Here is a 20,889-nt window from a genome sequence, read left to right on the forward strand (position 1 = left end):
GTGGCAGGTGCTGTGTTCTAAAATGTATAATATAAAGCACATGGTAACTTTTCATTTTGGCGTGACGAGTTCACAAGAATGGTTCACTGATATATGTACGTTGCGGGTGTTTACTTGCTTCTCTGACGGGTATTGCGGGTGTTTGCTTGCAGTATCTGGACCTTCTATTACTGCAAGGTCCAGATACTGCCCGTGCATTGACGCTCTGCCGCCAACACCCAGATTTACAGGGCAAAGCACGATGTCATAGCTCTTACTACAGTAACGACTATGTATTATTGCTTCACTTGTTTTTAAGCTTGAATCAGTGAGTTTTCAGTTTCTACGTTTAGCGCACACATTCGCCCGCAAGTCTCTTTCAGTGCATAGCAAGCATTTCGCATATATTTAGCAAATATTTTGCTCATCCTATCTTGGCACCTTTCACCACTGTGTGATTTCACCGTGGCCGGGATGAATTATATGAAGAATCATGTGGAGATGTAAGATGTAATTTTGGTTCTTCGTGAAAATGTCTCAATAGACGTTAGATGCATTTTACAAGCCCTTCAACATATCCTTGGAGACAAAGAAGATGACCCCTAGGTAATAAATATATGATTGAAATATGTATTATTGGAGCATTGACAAGATAAACTGAATCGTAATTGATATATAAGAACTTTCAAAACGGTATGCTACGAAAGGTAACACTCTGTAAAAAATATACACTAAGTACAACACAAGCAGACAGTAAATCAGACACGATACGGAGAGACAACATTATGTTTATACAATGAAATCCTTCGACGTGTCCACAGTCATTACAGTCGTGTAAAACCATTTTTTATTGTTTACTTAAACCGAACAACTTCAACGAATTAACAACATTCGGCGCATCGAACACGATTTTGATCATTCCACACTGTTTATGACCTTAAAGAGCTAGTTTGTCGCAGGCATAACAACCGCTTCTTTTAGTGCGCTTCACCATGCCAAGGTATAGCAAACAAAGGGTTGCTGAGCATCGATCACGGGGTGGTCATCATCTCTTCAAGTTAAAGAAACAGCTGCACGACGCGAAAATGACAAACATTTCACACGGAAGACCGCTCGCCCACCGATTCAAGGGAGCCGCGCTCCTAGGGAGAGAATAAAGACGTGGTATAACATAAAAGTATTTCAGTCAATTATTTGACCTCCATGATGCAATAAAAATCGCTTGAGCCCCGCCCATACGAGCGGGACCACGTAGTATGAAGGGGTCCGATCCGCACAATACGCATTGCTTGCAACGTCTGACAGCACGAAAACAGTAATAGCTCCCCATCTGATAAGACGTGTACACACTGATTATGCATGATTTGACCGAACAAACGAAAAACAGTTGTTTCTGATTCGACCCCTTTTCGCCATTAGCCCTCGGCTATTGGTTAAAAGTTTTCGGGCTGCATCCACTTCACCTGCCTCTCACACGACGTCACAAAATCGCAAAAACTCACCGCGTCAAAGTGACTGTACGCGATAAAGGTGCATTATTATGCCGAAAAAAAAAAGAGTTTTCTTCTGAATAGACGCACGCTGCCCCGTTCCGAAAGGAATAGAAGATGGCTGCCGCCGATCGTTCAGGGACTGGCGACTCGCACTTACATGGCCACGCAAAAAGTTTTGCGTGGCCGTATAACGTTTTCGAGCATTTTCGGCACGTTTACGATCTCGTTCTGCCAACTCTTCTTTGCTGAGGATCCGTTTCAGCGTCATTCTTATACTTCCGTTGCATGCCGCCTCGAGTTTCGACAAGCCACCGCAACCTACGTAAGGGAAAGCGTACCGACCGCAGACGCCGGCACCACCCTCTTGATCCAGTTATCGATTTTCGGTGCAGTGGCTCGGCCCCATCGAATATTTCTCCACTTGAGCCAGCTCCTCGCCTCTTGTCAGTCAATTAGATAAGACAAACCGGTCAGTGCACACAGTGTTATTCGTTTTTCAAGGAAACAAAAGTGACTTCCTACGAACGAGAGGAGGGTTTGACTGGTCTGTTCAGGCAATCCTGCGGGTGACCGGCCAATCCTTGCCTTGCGGTTACGCAAGTTTGACGTCAGGAGATTGGAAAAAAAAACCTATTGGAATAGTTTTACGTTATAGGGACCCAGTTATTGAGCGTGGGGTGCACAATGTCGCCACAAGAAATGTAGCGAATGGAAAAAGAAAGAAGAAAGAGACATGAGCCAAATTAGAGCAAATAAAGTTTGTCCTCATCCTCCTCTATTCTCCGAAAGAAGATGACCAGAGAAGCAGTGCAGCAAACGACCAATAGGTGACAGAGAGTTTTGAATAAAGGTATGGACATATTTATTGTCTCGGTGGGGGGGGGGTCATCCGTCTCAGCAAAGAAGTAATCAGCAATATCTATCTTCGCTAAGTCTCATTTCAAGCTGAGGTCAAATCATTGGGTATGTTTTGGCGTAATGATAGAGATCGGCTGTTTGTTTTCACGCTGCTAGGAATACAGACACGGCTCGAAGCCGTGAAAGTGGTTTCATTTATAGTTAGTAGATGTCGGCTGAGGATTAGAATTGTTGATGAGCTGACAGTGGCGAGACTATGGAAGCCTAATTGTTCACTACATCATTAACTTACTACCTCGCTCCAGCACGGTACGTGAATACGGTAGCGTGCAAACGCCAAGTACACACCAAGTAGACGCCGAGCAGACGCTGTGGAGCAAGTGAACATTTGTAGGCGCATTCGCCCGTTGTACTTGCTAAGGAGGCTGCAACATAACTTGAAGGAAAGCGTGTAGGTAAAGCGAAGCCTTGCTGTAATATGCATGCAAACGCAGCCTATGCTTACGGTGTGAAAACGTTTCTTGCCCAATCCACCAACCATGGAGAATGTAACATGATGGTAAGTAGACGGTGATCGAACGCGCTTGGCGCGAATGTGCACATATCGAGAAAGATTCGGTTTCTTATTGATTGACTAAGAATTCGTGTAGCTTCCACAGTGCTGCAACCAGCTCCTGAGATGGATCCCCTCTGTAATGCCTTTGTGATCTCGAGGGTATGATAAATAAAATTGCCCCAGCGCAAACTAGAGATGACTTCACTGTAGAAAAGTGGATTGCAAGATGTCGGACTTTGCCCAACTATGGATCCTGTAGAGAGGCATATAAACAATAACCCTAGTCAGCGCCTTCGCGGAAGGGGGGGGGGAGGGGAGAAGCATCATGGGAACGCTGGCATGACGAGCGCCATCGGATCTAGCTGTGGATGAAGACTAACGCGCGAGCAGTGGCGCGATCAGTTTCGCCCGGTTACGCCGAGGGGAGCCAACTAGCTAGCTGTTGAAGAAAAGGACGAACGTGCGAGCAGCAGAAAGAGCTATTGCTGGTAATAATATTTTTTCTCGCAAACAGGAAACTTTCACTTAACCTTAGCCATAAACAGCTTCTGTGTAGATAAAGGAGGTGGGCTGATCACATCATTGCGAAGCAATCGATCGGGTTCAGTTATAAGGTAGTGAAGGAATTGTAATTGCTGACGCTGATGCTACACCTGAATAAGGGGAAGAGTATCTCTGTTAAGTATGACGCTCGAATCGTCACTCAATAAGAACAGGAAAGTTACATTCGTCCTTTGTCTTCCTATGATGGACGCATCTGAAGAACTTCTTCGGTAAAAGGCTCCTTAGACAGCGGCTTTTAACTTCCAGTACATAACCGAAATTTTCCATGGGGGTTGCTGAAATGAATTTTAAAGTTTAAAGTTTTCTTAAAGTTTATTTCACATGACAGTCTTCTCAAGCTAACACTCCGATGAAAGATACCATTACTTAAAACTGTAATATATTCTACAATCTGTTGCATCAGAACGCTTGGCCGTGTGGTGCAGTGTCTATAATGAAATTGCCACTATAATAGCAACATCAGTCTGATACGCTCTAGTTTCGTAAAACTTTCGAACGTGTTTAAAGAATTCGGTTAGGTGCGATATATTTTGTTCTTCATTTTACGCAGATACATCGTGCCTTTATTTTAATGATACACTAGAGAATGGTGTGGTACAGGTCACTGAATGGCCATGCGAAAAATTACGTTGCAATACTTCAACCAATGAAGTGGAAGTGACTGGGTAAGTTACTTTTCAGCTTCCTAATGACATCAGCTGACCAATACTGCGCATGCACACTTATAGATGAATGTCAACGGATGAACAATTGTAACAAAACTTGATTTTCAACCAACAAAAAGTATGCGCCTTATTCTATTATGTATTAAGAAGCTTTTTTTTATGAAGTGCGATTGATCGTGCCTTGATTCTGTTTACTCGAACCCGTATTAAAATGAACGAAACCTTAACCGCTTGAAATAAAACAAATTAGAAATGTTCGAATCACAGGTTCGCGCAAGTACTGCAGCCCACAAGTAGCGGGCATCGATAGTAAGCGTCACAGTGGCAGGGCGTCACACTTTTTACCCTAACGGCGGCTACATTCAAGGTAGACTCATATTGTTCTTGAAAAACATAGAGGCAGAGGCATAGTAGAAGCTCAGAAGGTGGATCACCGTAGCCGCCGTGCTAAAGGACCTTTCGTATTGCAAAATAAAAGTTTCGATTTTTGCCCTCCACTTCAATATTTCATAGGGCTGAGAGGATTTTCAAAGCGGCGAGTTCTAATTCGAAAGGTTATCGTGGACGATTCATTTGCTATTGAAAAATCAAACACTCCGTATTTTCGAATATTCCTTAAAAGAGCAGAAATGTTGGAACAGATGACGGCATAAGCGTGGCTTCTGTACTTCACCTGCTTAACAATGTATGGCTAAATATAAGTAGTGAGACAACAGCTCAACCTTGTGAAGGAAAACGGGCAATGAAACACAATTTTTTGTTGAAGCTTTGTTTTTGGTTTCGCGGCGGAAAAACGAATCACAAACTTATGTTTTTTGTTCTCCTTCATATATTCTTGGTATGTAGAAATTTCTTCTATTACGCTACAAACAGTGATGCCTTCAACGGAACGGGCCCTTTCGCCATGGGTACATAACCCGAAATTCCTTCAGGAACCTTTTTCTTTGAGCAGAACTTATATCTTTCTCGGCAGCCGTTTTCTTTAAAAGCTAGGCATACAATAGATATTCTTGCTTGGAGAGCTAGTTGTGAATGACGTTCTAATGTTGTTAAAGGCTATTTATACAGTATTTTATTAGGTTCGATGATATTTTCTTAATGACTGATAGTTTGGGCAACAGATTACCTCATTATACTGAGAAATAAATGTCCTTGCTGTAAATGCACGCGTCTGCGCTTAAGTAGTGAATATTGAATAGAATATAAAAGACGAAGTATTATAATTCGATTCGCGTTAAAAAGATGGCACCACACATCTCATGATGGCTCTCTGCGGTAATGCCATAACCATTGAATCAAAACAGTGACGCAACATATTCCCATTACCAAAACGAGTTATATATGAGCTGCATGTGCTGCATCGGGACTCTTCATTCGTGCTTTCCTCAGAACACCCGGCGCCATCTAGCAACACCGCCGCGAAGGGTCCACGTAGCCTCTGAAATGCATAGCGCGCCGATGCGTGCGAACACCGAGAAACGCGTCATGCACCTACTGGTCTCCACTGTTGCGCCACTTCCTGGACACAAAGCATGACCTACTGGAACGCGCCAGTAGGTCATGCACGCGCGGGCTCCGAGACCAGAAGCATGGTATGTGCTCTGGCGTTCCGCCGGGAAGTCTTCTGGGACCTCTGCTTTTCTTCCTTTATGTCAACGACACAGTCTGCTTTAGTAGGATCCCAACATTTGTGATCTGCGCAGATGATACCACTCTCTTCTTCCGAGCAGCACATGTACGAGATCTTGAACAGCAAGCTACAGAGTGTCTGCGCCTACTTCACGAATGGTCTGAATTGAACTTGCTAACCATAAACTTGAAAAAAAGTAAAGCGGTATTATCTAGGCCTCGATCGTAACAAGATTGCTTCTACTCCGCAGACCTGCTTAAAGACGGGTACGTCGTTCATTCAAATAGTTCCTGTGGTCAAATGTCTGGGTGTTTTCTTTAACGAAAATTTATTGTGGGACGAGCACGTTGAAATGGTCAGGGGCAAGTTGTCAAAGGTTGTTGGTATCGTATCCCGACTGCAAGATTTCCTACCGAAGCGTGTTAAGCAAATGCTGTACAATGCACTCTTTTCTTCAGTCGTTAATTACTGTATCTTAGTCTAGGGCACAACGTCATTTATTAATATCAGACGGCTGCACATGCTTCAGAAGAGAATTGTTCGAAATATTATTAATGCTTCGAGATTTGAACATACAGCACCGATCTTTGCGTCACTTGGCGTAACCTACCTTCCCCAACTGCATGAAAAGTTGCTGTTACGGCGGTATAAAACAAGTATAAGACAGAATAACACATTTATGTTAAACCTCGCAAGTTTGAAATGCAAGGAACTTAAGTATGCTACCCGCGCTGCCTTCACGTGGTTTGTGCCTAAAACGTGAACGAATTACGGTCGCCAAATGCTTAGCTACATTCTTCTACAGATGTTAAATAACGCGCTGTGAATTGATGTAAGTTTATGTACTGCTGAAACTTTTGTCATAGTGCTTTGCGCTTGCTTTTGTTTTGCCTGTAATGTTCAAATACCGTTTCATTTGTGTCAATGTTACTACTGCGAATGCTTTACACATGCTGTATGATGCACTGTGATACTGTTGCCAAGTCATTGTAGGGTGCGTCGACCACTGTCAAGCCTTTCTTCTGGCTTTTTGTCGACGCACCCAACATCCTCATGACGATGATTTTGCATAAAGAATTGAATAGAATTGGTTCTCCGGTGCTTCCGTAAGCTGGGAAGTGCTGTATCACTAGCCGCGCACCTATAGTGGCACATACTCAGAGACCCAAGTAGGGAGAAGTTCATTGAACAATGGCACTTACCCAGTGTATTTACGGCGCGCTCGAAGCATTCTTCTGAATAAAATAAATATGGTTATTGAAAGGGGCACACACACAGTGCATTTGTGGCAAGCCTGCTAAAGCGTTGAGCTTCGGTCCTTGAGTAAACATTATGACGGGGGTACAATTTCGCTCGGTGTGGTATCTATTTAAGGGACGCTATCTGTCATTGGGAAGTAACACACTCCCAGTGGTGCAACCTAGTTACCAAAGTTGGCGGCAAAAACGCTCGTTGAAGAGTGGTGCACACCCACTGCGCACACCCACTAACCCAAGTTGGCATAAAAGTAGTTCATTGAAGACCAGCTTACAACATGTCGCTTATACATTCTATATTGGCGGTGAGCCTTCAAAAGCGTCGAGCTTCTGTCCTTGAGTGACCCTCGTGGCGTGGGTACAATTACGCTCAGTGTGGGATAAATTTATGTGTTCTTATTTGTCAGTGTGGAGTGGCGCGTTCCCTGTGGCGCATACCTAGTTACGAAAGTTGGTGGCAAAGAAGCTCGTTGAAGAGTGGTGAACACTCATTAGCACACAACCACTACTCAAATTAGCATGAAATCGGTTCATTGAAGACCGACGTAGAACATGTGGCACATATCCGGGGCACATGTGGCAAGCCTACTAAAGCGTCGGAATGTTCTCCTTGAGTAACCGTTGTGACGTGGGTACAATTAGGCTGAGTGTGGGAGAAATTTAAGGGAACCTTTTTGTCAACGTGGAATGGCACATTCCCCATGGCGCATGCCTAGTTACCATAGTAGGTGGCAAGAAGCTCCTTGAAGAGTAGTTGAACACTCATTAAAACGCATCCTCTAACTCAAGTTGGCATTAAATTGGTTCCCTTAAGAACAGCATAGACCATGTGGCACCTATACCGCGCATTTATGGCGAGCCTTGTAAGACGTCGAGTTGCTGTCGTTGAGTAACCCATGAGACGTAGGTGGAAACGCGCTCGCCGTGGGAGAAATTTAAGGGATCTCATTCGTAATTGTGGAGGGACACATCTTCAGGGGCACATACCGAGTTGACAAAGTTGGTGGCAAAGAAACTCGTTGAAGTATGATGCACACACAGTAAACCAAGTTAGCAAAAAATTAGTTCATTGTAGACCAGAATAGACCATGTCGCAAATACCCTGTGCATTTGTGAGGAGCCTGCTAAAACGTCGAGTTGCTGTCCTTGAGTAACCCTTGTGATGAGGGTACAATTATACTAAGTGTGGAAGAAACCTAAGGGATCTTATTTGTCATCGTGGAGTGGCATATTTCCAATGGCGCATAAGTAGTTACCAAATTTGGTGGCAGACAAGCTCGTTGAAATTAGCAGACACCCACTAACCCAAGTTGGCATGATGTTGGTGCCAGCATAGAGCATGTGGCACATATATAGTGCTAAAATGCGGTGTCAAAGATTATCTTGGAACAGCGATACCTACCGAGTCCCGCATCTACTGTGCCCCATGTCGGCATGAAAGAGGTTCCTTGAAGAATGGTAGGTACATACACGTTGCCGCATATCCAGTGACACAAGCTGTTCAGAGACCCAAGTTGTTGCCTCAACAATGTGACACAAAGCCAGTCGACCAGTTTAGCAGCTGCACCCGCAGGCTGCCCTAACTCGCATTTTATACATTGTTTGTTTGAACTATAACTGGTACGATCCAATTGGGCCGTTTTATTTCGCACTGTATCTGCCGTTTGTACTATACCCAATACTGGACAATCAGAGCGCCTAAGCTTGCACTTTATCTGGTTTTTGCTCGACGTAGGGCATCAGCCGATTGGAGAGCCTTTCTTCGCTATATATTTCCATTACTGGTCTTCGCCATTTCTGAGGGTGACCAATGTTTTTCGGAGCGAAAAGGTCGTCAAAAGATTATCGTGTACCTGAGTGTGACCTCGCTCTGACATTGTCTTTGAGTAGACAAAGAAACGCTTCGCACTTAAAACAAAGCCAGGGCGGACCTTGTGCACCAACAACTGCTTGGCACGTTTACAGTATCATCTACAATACTGTGATGTCATACCAACTAGCCCCGTTCAGTCACTTTTAATGTTATGCGGACATTTAGCCAGTGTTTTTATCAATACTACAAGACAACTGCTATAGCTAAGAATTTTGACGCATTCAGGGCCTAATAATATCCATGTACACGGACACCAATAAAAGGAGGCGCAACAGCCGTCGTCACAGCGGAATTGTGGGATGAACTCACGCATTTAGAAGAAATATTCGCCTAGACAGGCAAATGGTTATCGTTCAATATGCCGCTCTTGCTTCATTATATTGATGAAGCCTATTGCACTTTTATTACCTGCCAGTTGATGGGTCAACAAAGTAAGCATCATCGCAGTACTTTGTCTCCCCTGCCATAAATATTTCACTTTTATTTTCTGTGTAGACATTACGGAATTCAGCGGATGGGATCCTGTGTCTCTAAGCTTATTCTCTTTCCCAACCTTACACGTGATCATGTGCCATACGTAATTATTTTGCCTTCCTTGTCCCACTGTCGCTTACTGCAGTAAGGTATCAGTTATTGGATCCACGCTTCACATGACATTAACAATTTCATTTCTTCCTTTTCACCTCACAGACCTATTTTATCGGTTATCCGCCGGTATGCATTGTTTGTTAACCCTTCCTAATACTAACAAATAAGTGACACTGGTTGCAAATGACTCTATAAGCCGCAGATGTTCGTATTTGGTGAGAGCACCCTATACAACCTTATGAATATATGCTTTTTTCACTTGTTCTAACAAACTTATTCAAGTACCTTACACGAAGAAATGTAAAACACCGAAATTTTGTTGCAGTGTCACAATATAAGCTTTATCATGTGTAGGTGTAAATTATTTGTACGTTATAACCTCGATAATTTCCCACCTACAGTTGACGACGCGCAAAGACAATTTTATGCCTGCTGAGGGATGAATTCGGCGTGTTTAAAGATTTTGCCAGTATAATTTGGGTCCATGCACTTCTTTTTTTCGCATACGTGTACTCGACAGGGGGTCCCAACTAACTGTACACAGAGTTTAAAGTTATTTGAATGCCGCCCAGATGAACAGAGCAAGGTAATCTTGGATGCTGTCGCTTGGTGATCGACAAATTTTTCTTTCGTTGTACCTTATGATTTCATTGGTCCTAATTACTTAATCAACTTCTCAAATATTATATTTAGATGAAAAGTGCCAGTGACAAAATTATGTAGCATCATGAAAAACTCCTGATACAGCTTTCTGTTTCTCAATAGGTGCTACACAAGGTGTTTTTTCCAGAGTGAAATAAACCCGCGAATACACACATAGTGCCTGAAGCGGCCTGTCGCACGGCAATTTTGCTTGCATTTAGGGAGTTCTTTCACGCTTGGAAAACACCTGTACCGGAAGTTTTTCATGTCGCTCTACAATTTTCACACAGACACTTTTCATCTAATTATAATATTTCGGAAGTTGATCAATTATTTGGACCAATTATGTAATTAGGCAAAATGAAAAAAAAATAGTCTGTGGATATTGAAGCGAAGGCAAACAACATTTCATTGGTTCTGTCGAGCTAGGCGGCATTCGCTTATTTTTCATCTCTGGCTAACGTTAGCTGATACACCCTGTATAGTGGAAAAGTATTTCATGAGAACTAAAATTGCACGACGTTTTAAATGGTATAGATATCGCTTGAAATGATACAATAAATTGCCGGGCGACTGGCCGCTGGAGGCACTTTTCGTTTATTTGCGAGTGACATTAAGTAAATCTTGCGCGTCGGCAGTCCTTCCACACCGATACAACTTGAACTTGTTCCTCGAAGTCAGCGCATCCCCGTACGCGGCTGGCTTCCACGACGGCTGGGATGTTTGATGTCGAGACTGATGTTCGCCCTGTGCTTTTCCGGGAGATACTTGGTGTTCATTCCTCCTTAGCGCAGGACACAGGTGAAGTGCCGAATCGCTGCCTTTTAATAAACTTCTTCAGTCGTCTGCATGCACCTCTAGCCATGTCCAGATAAACAGAGCTCTTCATTAAAAAAAGCAGTGTTTAGCCGGCGTTTTTTCGATTGCATGCTAATTCGCATAGAATGGGGCGGATATGCGGATAAGGCAGCCCGCAAAGGCAATGATTCCATAAAATTTCTAAAAAATGTATTTTATTAAATAAAACCTCGTTCTAGGGCCTCCCTCTTCTGAGGTTCTCGTTTGTAGCGTCAAAATCATTCTATTCAACATTCTGTAGCAGCGTGACCTTCAGTGACCGGTCCTACTGTGTGTGATCTGTAGTGTGTTCTACTTTAGTCTTTACATTTTTCCTGTTGCTCTTCCTTTCCTCTTTCCTCCCTTCCTTCCTATCTTCCATTTCTCTGTTGCTGTCACCTCCCTTCAGAAGTGTAGGCAGGCGTTGTGCCCCTTCTGGTGGCAGTTGCCAGCCTGCTCCTCGCTTTCCCTTTCCTGCTAACTGTGTATCTGTGTTCAAGACAAATAATGATAATAATGGGACGAAGAACAAGAAAGGCCCTAGAAGGAGGTTTCGTTTAATAAAATACAGTTTTAGAAATTTTATGGAATCATTGCCCTTGCGGTCTGCCTTATCCGCATTTTCATAACCTATTAAACAGCAATGTCATTGAATCCACTGAAATACTATCACATGTCCAGCGGCTGAAGCCAGGTGGTGACCAAAGTCCTGGACCAAAATATAATTATTTCACTTAGTCCTTTTTGTCCAAAGGGTTTGCAATGCTGCTTTATAATCTGTGAGTACTGTCCATTGTTGCTGAAGCTACCGCAGTGCGAATTTTGTCGCCTGTATCATCGTGTACATCTTAGACAATGATGATGGTTATATTATCTAAAGCCATGAAAATACCTGGCCCATGGAAGGAAACAAATACAACAGCTACAGGTATGTTTTCTAGACGAGCCTTCAGTAAATGTGTGCTAGTCTAGTACTTCAAGCTGACGTAAACCTGTGGTGTTTGCAAATGTCTGCTTGAGGCATTTTCGTGGAATCTATGCTTCCCGAAAAACACTTGAAATGCACTTGCGAACACTGGCTTTTGCCGCAGTTAGACGCGACTGGCTGTCACTTTCACCAGAAGGCAACTTAATTCAGGCAAAACAGAAGCGACGACCAAAAATATAGACGCATGCAGTCTGGGCATTATTCAGACGCTGCTAATGCTCACCTTCCCTGGTGAAAAATTCAGTCATACACAAAAACAGTCACGAGTGCACATAGCTCAGCGTTTGCTGGATGCACCGAATATTACGTTCCATATTGTTTACGCAAATGCGGTGCGCGTATGTTTGCGTTCTCTCAGAGGAGCAATGCCTAATAGGCGTGTATGGAGGCGGTGAAGTGCAGACATCAATGAATAATGCGACTTTTGTGAAAACTGCGTTTCTGCATCGAATATCGTCGGCTGAAGAAGGTCACAGAGAAAAATGTATGCCTCCGTCCACTTATTTACGACGCATTGGATCAGCTCTGCAACGTGACCTACTTCTCGTCGGTCGATTGAAATGACTGGCTATAACAAAGAGAAATCGATGAGAGGGATCGCGAGAAGACTGCCTTCATTAGACCATAAGGGCTATACCAGTTTGAAGTCACGCCTTTCGGGATACGCTTGGCACAGGCAATATCCCATCACGTGATAGAGACGGTGTTATAAGGTTTGAAATGGCAGACCCGGCTCATCTACTTGGAACGCTGTCATCTTCGCCTGGAATTCGGACAGTCAACTTAGGCGGCTTCGGAGCGTGCTGGCGTCCATCAAGCCATTCGGACTCACTCTAAGCCTAGACGAGCGTCGCTTCGCTTACCATAAACTTCTGTGCCTAGGCTAGATCATCAGCAAGACTGCAGTACGTCCTGATCTGCAGAAGAAGAGGCCTAGCTTCTGCTTCGTCCTCATCTTGTGCGCAAAAGGCTCCATTCATCATCATGATCAGCCTATTGTTTTTACGCTGCAGTACGAAGGCATCTCCCAGCGGTCCCCAATTAGCCCTGTGCTGCGCCAACAGACGCCAACTAGCCACCCGCAAATTTCCTAATTTCGTCGCACCACCTAGTTTTCTGCCATCCTGTACTGCGCTTCCCTTCTCTTGGTACCCATTCTGCCACCCTAATGGTCCCATGGTTATCTAATCTGCGCATTACCTGATCTGCCCAGCGCCATTTTTTTCTCCTAATGTGTATTTGAATGTCGGTGCCACCAGTTTGATCTCTGATCCAAACCGTTCGCTTTCTGTCTCTTAATGTTATGACTAAAATTATTCGTTCCATCGCTCTTTGTAAGGTCCTCATCTTGTTCTGAAGTTTATTTGTCAGTCTCCAAGTATCTGCCCCATATGTTAGCACCTGTAATATGCAACGATTGTATACTTTCCTTTTCAATGCTGACGCTAAGCTCCCAGTAAGGAGCTCACGATGTCTGCCGTATGCCACTACAACCCATTTTTATTCTTCTGTGAATTCCCTTCTCATAGTAAGGGTTCTCTGTGATTAGTTGACCTAGGTAAACGTACTCCTTCCCAGACTCTAGAGGGTGGCTTGCGATCTTGAACTCTTGTTCTCTTGCCCGGTTATTTATCACTACCTTTGTCTTCTGAATAATAATCTTTAAACTTACTTTGATACGCTCCCTGTTATGGTCCCCAATGATTTCTTGTAACACGTTCGCAGTGTTGCTGAATGTCATCGGCAAACCGAAGGTTGCTGAGGTTTTCACCGTCGATCCTTGCTCCTAAACCTTCCCAGTTTAATAGCTTCAATACTTCTTCCAAGCGCGCAGTGAATAGCATTGGAGAGATTGTGTCACCTTGTCTGACGCCTGTCTTTATAGGTAACTTCCTAATTTTATTGTGTAGTACTAGGCCGGCTGTGGAATGTCTGTAGGTATTTTCCACGGTATTTACGTAAGCGATCTGTACTCCTTGATTACGCAGTGCCTCTATGACTGCTGGTACCTCTTCTGAATCAAATGCTTTTTCGTAATCTATGAAAGCCACACACAGAGAGTTATTGCACTCTGTGCATTTTTTGATAACCTAATTGATGACCTGGATGTAATCGATTGTAGAGTATCCCTTCCTGAAGTCATCCTGTTCCATTGGTAGACTAAAGTAAAGTCCCGTGTTGCCCTTATTCTATCGGATATTATTTTGGTAAATTTTTTTCGAATACTGGGCGTAAGCTAATGAGCCTATATTTTTCAGTTCTGTACCGTCTCCCTTTTTGTGAATTAGTATAATGTTTGCATTCTCCCAGTTTTCTGGGACCGTTGCAGTCGATACACACTTCGTATAGAGAGCTGCCAGCTTTCCTAGCATTGTCTCCTCCATCTTTGATTAAATCGACTGTTATTCCATCCTCTCCTGCCGATTTTCCCCGGTTCATGCCTTGCAAGGCCTCTCTGACTTCATCTCTAGTTATAGGAGGAGTTTATGTATACTGTTCATTATTGTTTCGAATAGAGTACTCGTGAGTCCTCTGGGTACTGTACAGGTCAGTATAGAATTCTTCCGCTGTTCTTATTATAGCTTAGAGATTGCTGATGATATTACCCTGCTTATCTTTCAGTGCATACATCTTGGTTTGTCCTATGCCAAGTTTCCTTTACACTCCTTTCAGGCGGCGTCTATTTTTAGGGCTTGTTCACTCTTTATCACGTTATAACTTCGAATATCACTTATTTTTGTTTTGTTGATCAGTTTTGACATTTCTGCGAATTCTATCTTATCTCTTCAGTTGGACGCTTTCATTTGTCATTTCTTTATTAGGTCATTTCTTACTCGGGAGAGCTTGCCTACGGCTAGCCTTGGTGCCGTGCTTTCCACTTTAATTGCTGCCTCTGAAGCCTGCCTCATTCATCATCATCATCATCATCATCATCATCATCATGAGCCTGGTTACGCCCACGACAGGGCAAAGGCCTCTCCCATACTTCTCCCACAACCTCGGTCGTGTACTAATTGTGGCCATGCCATGCCTGCAAACTTCTTAATCTCATCCGCCCACCTAACTTTCTGCCGCCCCCTGCTACGCTTCCCTTCCCTTGGGATCCAGTCCGTAACCCTTAATGACCATCGTTTATCTTCCCTCCTCATTACATGTCCTGCCTATGCCCATTTCTTTTTCTTGATTTCAACAAAGATGTCATTAACTCGCGTTTGTTCCCTCACCCAATCTGCTCTTTTCTTGTCCCTTAACGTTACACCTATCATTTTTCTTTCCATAGCTCGTTGCGTCGTCCTCAATTTGAGTAGAACCCTTTTCGTAAGCCTCCAGGTTTCTGCCCCGTAGGTGAGTACTGGTAAGACACATCTGTTATATACTTTTCTCTCGAGGGATAATGGCAACCTGCTGTTCATGATCTGAGAATGCCTGCCAAACGCACCCCAGCCCATTCTTATTCTTCTGACTATTTCCGTCTCATGATCCGGATCCGCCGTTACTATCTGCCCTAAGTAGATGTATTCCCTTACGACTTCCAGCGCCTCGCTGCCTATTGTAAATTGCTGTACTCTTCTGAGACTGTTAAGCATTACCTTAGTTTTCTGCAGATTAATTTTTAGACCCACTCTTCTGCTTCGCCTCTCCAGGTCAGTGAGCATGCATTGCAATTGGTCCCCTGAGTTACTAAGCAAGGCAATATCATCAGCGAATCGCAAGTTACTAAGGTATTCTCCATTAAATTTTATCCCCAATTCTTCCCAATCCAGGTCTCTGAATACCTCCTGTAAACACAATATGAATAGCATTGGAGATATTGTATCTTCCTGCCTGACGCCTTTCTTTATTGAGATTTTGTTGCTTGCTTTATGGAGGACTACGGTGGCTGTGGAGCCGCTATATATATATCTTTCAGTATTTTTACAAACGGCTCGTCTATACCCTGATTCCGTAATGCCTCCATGACTGCTGAGGTCTCGACAGAATCAAATGCTTTCTAGTAATCAATGAAAGCTATATGTAAGGGTTGGTCATATTGCGCACATTTCTCTATCACCTGATTGATAGTGTGAATATGATCTATTGTTGAGTAGCCTTTACAGAATCCTGCCTGGTCCTTTGCTTGACAGAAGTCTAGGGTGTTCCTGATTCAATTTGCGATTCCCTTAGTAAATAGTTTGTAGGCAACCGACAGTAAGCTGATCGGTCTATAATTTTTCAAGTCTTTGGCGTCCCCTTTATCATGGATTAGGATTATGTTAGCGTTCTTCCAAGATTCTGGTACGCCCGAGGTCATGAGGCATTGCATATACAGGGTGGCCAGTTTCTCTAGAACAATCTGTCCACCATCCTTCAACAAATCTGCTGTTATCTGATCCTCCCCAGCTGCCTTCCCCCTTTGCATATCTCCCAAGGTTTTCTTTACTTCTTCCGGCGTTAGCTTTGGGATTTCGAATTCCTCTAGACTATTTTCTCTTCCATTATCGTCGTGGGTGCCACTAGTACTGTAAAAATCTCTATAGAACTCCTCAGCCACTTGAACTATCTCATCCATATTAGTAATGATATTGCCGACTTTGTCTCTTAACGCATACATCTGATTCTTGCCAATACCTAATTTCTTCTTCCCTGTTTTAGGCTTCCTCCGTTCCTGAGAGCATGTTCAATTCTACCCATATTATACTTCCTTATATCAGCTGTCTTATGCTTGTTGATTAACTTCGAAATTCTGCCAGTTCTATTCTAGCTGCAGGGTTAGATGCTTTCATACATTGTCGTTTCTTGATCAGATCTTTAGTCTCCTGCGATAGTTTGCTGGTATCCTGCCTGACGGAGTTACCACCGACTTCCATTGCACACTCCTTAATGATGCCCACAAGATTGTCGTTCATTGCTTCAACACTAAGGTCCTCTTCCTGAGTTAAAGACGAATACCTGTTTTGTAGCTTGATCTGGAATTCCTCTATTTTCCCTCTTACCGCTAACTCATTAATCGGCTTCTTATGTACCAGTTTATTCCGTTCCCTCCTCCGGTGTAGGCTAATTCGAGTTCTTACCATCCTGTGGTCACTGCAGCGCACCTTGCCGAGCACGTCCACATCTTGTATGGTGCCAGGGTTAGCGCAGAGCATGAAGTCTATTTCATTTCTAGTCTCGCCGCTGGGGCACGTCCACGTCCACTTTCGCCTATCCCGCTTGCGGAAGTAGGTATTCATTAGCCTCATATTATTCTGTTCCGCAAACTCTACTAATAACTCTCCCCTGCTATTCCTAGTGCCTATGCCATATTCCCCCACTGCCTTGTCTCCAGCCTGCTTCTTGCCTACCTTTTCATTAAAGACGCCCATTAGTATAGTGTATTTAGTTTGCACTCTACCCATCGCCGATGGGTAGAGTGAAACCTCCTGCCTCATTACGGTTGCATTTATTACCTCTATGTCGTCATCATCTCTCGGTTCTAAGGCTGCATATTTGTTTGCAAGTACCAGCCTAAATTTGTCAGCTTTTACCTTTACTGCCTCTAAGTTGACCTATTTCTGTTGACCAATTTTCCTGTTTCACCGTTCAAATTGAGGTGAGTCCTAGCCCACACTAACATATGGTAACAGAACTTTGCCCTACCTGTCACTCCTACAACATGCACTGTGGTGGGATCAGCGCAAAGTACTAAATCAATTTCATTTTATGTTTAACAATTTATGCTTTTCCAGGTATACTTTTTTGCTACGCTTCCAGAAAAAGGTGTTCATTATTTGAAGCTTATTCCTTTCTGCAAATTATACCAGCCTCTCTCCTCTAGCGTTCCTAGAATCGACACCGTAGTTGCCTATTAGCTGTTCAATCGCCTGCTCTTTCCCAACTTTTGCACTGAAGACATCCATTACTACTGTATACCTAGAAACTGATCTACTTCCTCATCTTCATTACTGGATGTTGAGACGTTGGCTTGTACTACCTTTAATCTATACCTCTTATTAAGTTTGATTACGACTGCTCTTACCCTCTCATTAATGCTGTAGGATTCGTCAATGTTACCCGCTGTGTCCTTATGGATTAGGAATCCTACACCGTATTGCTTCTTATCAGGGAGACCTCTATAGCAGATGACATGGCCGTACTTAGCAGTGTCCAAGGCTGACCAGTTCTTCCATCTATCTAAGGCTGATAATATCCCAAACAATGTCTGATAGCTCATCAAAAAGTCCTGCTCAGCTAGCCTCACGCGAGAGGGGTCAAGTGTTAATCGTTGCAACGGTCAATTTCCACTGGCGACCTGTCCGTACTCCGATATCCTAAGCACCCTCCGCTGTGTTACAGGTCTGGCCGCCGCCTTGGTCAGGTTCTCCACATCTGCTGCGGACTGACGGGATTGTTTAACTGTAGATATCGTCAGGGTGGTTGTGGCCCAATACTGCACCAGGGAGGCCAATTCCTGCTCTGGTGAGCAAGTGTCGTTGTGAAGGGCCTTCCTAACTTGGGTGTACCTGGATTAGTATAGCTTCACTCGCTCTCGGCATCTTTCGTTGGTGTCAGGCGTCACTCCAAGCCTGCAGATGTCTGGAGTGAATTCACTTTTCGACTTGTAATGCTCTTACATTGCCCATTCTCGGTGTAGTGGTACCAAGCCGCTCTTTATACGTCTCCTCTTTAGTGTTCATAGCAGCTAAAGGAAGGCGATGTTGCCAGGGGACCTGACGAAGGTAACCAGAGGTAGTGGTTGCGTTTCACACCGGTGTCATGCCGTCATACACGTTGCACAGGCTGTGTCGATGAACAGGCGATGCGGCTGCCGATGTGCCTACGACATACAACAGTAGGCTGGAATAGTACGTTGCGCAAATAGGTCGTTCTGGATGGGTGTCGCGTTTAATACTATGATTTAAGTATTGGTGTTTTTAGAAGTCATGCCATTCAGAACAAGTAGTAGCGCATTCAAAGGCAACCTGGACATCTAGGCTCCTATTATATGCCTGTTTCTTCTTAAATGCGTAAGCACCTCTATGGTTACCCAATGGAAATATTGACACGTGTACTTGTCTTTATCAGGCGACACGTTTCACCATCTAACAAATGTTATGGCACAGTTCAGGACGCGCTTGCATGTGTGGGAAGTTTCTGGAACGTTATCGATGGTTCCATCCACTGACTGAAACCAACACTTGTGTAATCTGATTGCATGTGTGCGCGACGCGAATAATGTAGAACTTTGTGGAAGGCGCGCGGGTCCCAGCGATTAGTCTGGAACATTCGACGATTGATCTATAAAAGCCGACGCGCTTGACCCGTTGATCAGGTTTTCGACGATCGCCGACCGTGTTCGCCGCTATCGTTGTGCTATAAGTGTAGCCTGTCTTGCGGGCACAGGTTCGCCCAACAAAAGTTAGTTTTGTCGTTCACAGTATTGCTACTGTGTTGTTCTACGGCACCACCACTCGACATCTGGTGGAGGCGAAATTGTCACCACCACGTGACAATATTGTCGGTACGTCTGTACTTCAGTAAGGATGATAGCTTTCAAGATAGAGCCAGCCAACTATGGAAGAAGCTGACGACGAAGGCACCTGCAGTGGGCCGAGCGCGTCTCTTTGGCCACGTGACGAGTGATCAGGCAGGTAATTGGCACACCTTTAATTACCCAGAATTGTGGAGCAGCCATGGCTTCGTATCGAAACGTCATCAGCGTGGCTTACTACTTCGGTGTTGCCACCACGCTTCTTGGTTTCACGATTCATTCACGGTCGTTCTAGCAATAATACAAAACATACCAGCAGACGACTACTCAACACCACGTCGTCAGTACAAAATGCTTGTACATCATTCAGATAACTCCCTGAGGAGATGCTACATAATTAGTTCAAAGCAGCAGAGTATGCTAATGAAATTACGGAATTACAATGTATTCACATGCTTTACAGGTTCGTTGACGAATAAGGCAATGTTTTAATATTTTCGGAAATAAGTCGCGAACAATTTTTTAGACAAATGAGTGGGCAAGATTTCAGGTAACAGTAGGAATACTAACAATAACGACAACAATGCTAATAGCCCACTGCGATAGGTAATCTTTTAGTTGCAGTACAGGAAACGTTGCCTTTGGAAAATAAACGGTCTGAATTTCAACAAGTTCACTATGTATGGAATTACGAAATTGTTGTCTGGGCATTCAAATTCACAGTTGTATCATTTTTGAGGAAACTTATAAAGAAAGGCACAGTTGTTTGAAATTTAGTTGCACATTACGCGCCATGTTGAAATTAGCGTATCTCCAACTTTTAGCTAACGACTAGAAGCATTAATGTTGCGCCTGCTCCGCTCGAGGCATACTTTTCATGCTACCAAGTTAACTTCTGCATCACTTCCTAAGCCTATCATCAAAGCAGCCGGAAAGTTTCGTTGTGTTGCAGTTATTGCAAAGCAATCGCGCATACAATCTATCTTTTTGTCTGCAGGTGTCCCGCGCCACAAAACGCTTGGGATTACATGAATGGGACCGGCAGCGTCTGGCCCAAGTGTTGCGAAAGAATGGCGTCTACGAAGAATTAAGAAGTCTCATGAAGTTCCCTCTGTCGTTCACAAGATATGCAGGAAGATCACTTTCCTAACGTGACAAAAATATAGACTGCTAATAAAGAAAATGAATTGAGTATGTGTTTTCATTGGCTGTAGCCTTTTTAAGGTGTGATAGCACCAGTTCCGGCAGATGTGACGTAGAAGTGATGGAGAATAAAGCACCGGAACTATGAATGACAGAATTTGCGTCTTACTGGGCAAAACTTTGCCCTCAATAGCAGGCTTATCTCAAAGAACAACGCGAGCGGCAAATACAGTCGCCGATCGTCAAAATCCTCATCAGCGGGTCAAGCGCATTGGCTTTTATACATGGGTCAACGAAAGTTCCGAGTAATCGCTCGTGTCTGCTTGTCTTATACAAAGTACTACACATCTTGCGGTGAACGTACATGTAA

At 43.8% G+C, this 20,889-nt stretch overlaps 1 long non-coding RNA gene across 1 annotated transcript in view; it reads left to right on the forward strand.

Annotated features, from left to right (window-relative positions):
• Nucleotides 1-20,568, forward strand: part of LOC142591153 (uncharacterized) — a 40,337-nt gene extending 19,769 nt beyond the window's left edge. The window contains exons 2-3 of the long non-coding RNA XR_012830361.1: nucleotides 4,001-4,115; nucleotides 20,374-20,568. This is a non-coding gene — a long non-coding RNA (uncharacterized LOC142591153). The remainder of the gene's footprint in view (nucleotides 1-4,000; nucleotides 4,116-20,373) is intronic.
• Nucleotides 20,569-20,889: the final 321 nt, after the last annotated feature.

Source organism: Dermacentor variabilis, chromosome 8 (genome assembly GCF_050947875.1).
Source record: "Dermacentor variabilis isolate Ectoservices chromosome 8, ASM5094787v1, whole genome shotgun sequence".
In the NCBI taxonomy this organism is placed as follows: Eukaryota; Metazoa; Arthropoda; class Arachnida; order Ixodida; family Ixodidae; genus Dermacentor; species Dermacentor variabilis.